The 2,211-nt window shown below is 35.2% G+C and overlaps 1 long non-coding RNA gene across 1 annotated transcript; it reads right to left on the bottom strand.

Moving 5' to 3' along the window:
- Window positions 1-294: 294 nt before the first annotated feature.
- On the bottom strand, window positions 295-1,022 carry LOC113059647 (uncharacterized). The gene is made up of 3 exons (XR_003278118.1): window positions 957-1,022; window positions 801-834; window positions 295-649 (listed from the first exon to the last, which is right to left on the bottom strand). It is a non-coding gene; the product is annotated as an uncharacterized LOC113059647 (long non-coding RNA).
- Window positions 1,023-2,211: the final 1,189 nt, after the last annotated feature.

The raw sequence follows: 2,211 nt of genomic DNA, 5'->3' as shown, positions 1-2,211 counted from the left end.
CATTCAGCAGCCCTCAAGGAATTTAAAGCTTCTTCAAATCCCTGCTGTCCCTCACTTATCATGATCGGACGTAGAGACAAACAGAAACCTCTTGAATGGACATCAGTTATAAAACACAAAAATTTACAATTCACAAATTTCCAGTTGTGATTTTTTTTTACCAGCAATCCATCCCAAAACTGGTATTGCACACAGTATCGTTCCTGTAGTTGCAAGATCATCGGATGTGTTCATCCTGTCTTGATGTACTCTTATGGCATGATTTGCTGATTCTACACGTCTTTCAGCCTGTTCCAAAGCCCCTTTGGAATTCCTCAATAATTCCACAGCAGAAGACTTCTTTATGTATAAATTATCCAAAGCCAGATTTTTCTCTTTTTTCTGTTGCTCAACATTTTGTTTCTCTCTTATAAGTTGGCACATGCTTTCATCCAGATCTCTCAGTTTTCCTTGAATCATTTTCTCAGATGTATTCAAGCACTGCTCAGCATGCGTGATATGTTTCCTAATTTGGTTGTAATTGGAGCATGTGTCAGTGATGGGACTGATATGTGCTTCCTTGAGGGACTTGCAAATGTTAATGATAGAGTTAATTCCCTCATTGAGAGATGTAGAAACTGCCTCCACAGACTGCACATCTTTCACAGGTCTTAAGGGGAGACAAAAATATTGAAGTTAAGTAAAAATACATTTTAATGGCATATATGCAGCACAATTGCTGTCATCTTGCAATTACATACATATAAAAAATGCTATTTATATACACTATAAATATATTATATATCACATATGTATCTTACTTGTATCTGTAGTACCTGCTCCTTCTCATTTTTCCTTGTCACACACAAACACAAAAGGAAGTGTCAATAAATATTTTTGAGGGTCCTAGATTTTACTTTTCTAATCATACTTTTCAAAAGACTATTGATCAAATGATCCAAATGCAATTGTCTTACCCTGTTCAAAAGTGAGAGAGATTTTGTCAACTCTCAAGGTCTGTTAACGCTGAATGTTGAAATGAATCAATGCTTCAGTTTTTATAGTTTTACAAATTATCCTACCCCAAACCATTTTTTTGTGTGTGTAAAGCCACTCCCCTCCTACTCAGAAACTACTATGTCAGCTCGTCATGTCTCATATGTCCACAAGGGGACAGATTTTTTTGGTTACAGTCATGTTATTATCGGTAATTTGCATGGAAAACAAAGCTATTCACTGTTTATTTTTATCATGTATATAGATGCTATATGTGACTGGTGTACACTTTACTTTACAATGGTTTGATCAAAAAGCAGCTTTCCCCACTATGTTATTTTTACACAATATCAATCATAGCAGGACTACTCTGCCATTTATGCCCTCCATTATTTGGCTTATATATATATTTCATTAATCTTGGGTCATACTCTGGGTTTCTAAAACACTTTAGTGTTTTAGGCTACTCACACTGCACTGCTTTTAGAAAGTGGGCTCGGTACAAGGCAACTGTGTCTAGTACAAAATTAATTTTTTATTTTAATTTTTTTTGCATTAAAGGAGAGATATGAAATTTATGTGTGTGCTTTTCAATCAGAAGCATGCATCCTAGTAGGGCTACATATCTCAGCTGCAATGTCATCAAGCTCCACTGAAGGATGTCTCAATGTGAAGGATCCCTATTAGGCAGTCTTCATTTTGTGTCCTTCATTTGACCTATTTTAAGGGATGCATCAGGATTATCTTTCACATTATTCTATCACCCACAGTCCTCTGCACACATTCCAGTTCATGAAAAAATAATTTGTGGATAAGTAATTGGCACCAAGTTAAATTTCATTATGAATTTTTTTTTTTTTTTTAAGAAGTGAAAATGATTTTAGAGTTTTGTGGTTAATTAAGTACATAATGCTACCTGTTCACAATTTAAACCACAGACCATTTTCATTGTGTCCATTTAGTTTGAGCCCTAGCACACAACAGTCTACTAAAACAACAAAGACAGTTAAATCACAGTACTTTATAACATTACGAAATATCTGTAACACTTTACAATAACAGTACATTGATAATAATGTACTAATACTGAAATTACAAGTTACAAGTACTGCGTCTGCTAAGACACTTTGGGAAAACGTGCTCGATTACTAACATAACCTCAGTTCAGTGTAGTTGGAGCTGCACGAGCCTATGGTGACACTATATAGTGCACTATATCGGGTGTCCACCATTTTG

This window comes from Carassius auratus, chromosome 41 (genome assembly GCF_003368295.1).
Source record: "Carassius auratus strain Wakin chromosome 41, ASM336829v1, whole genome shotgun sequence".
Lineage (NCBI taxonomy): Eukaryota > Metazoa > Chordata > Actinopteri > Cypriniformes > Cyprinidae > Carassius > Carassius auratus.
The sequence above is the reverse complement of the archived record's forward strand: the minus strand, read 5'-3'. Positions and strand labels throughout refer to the sequence as shown.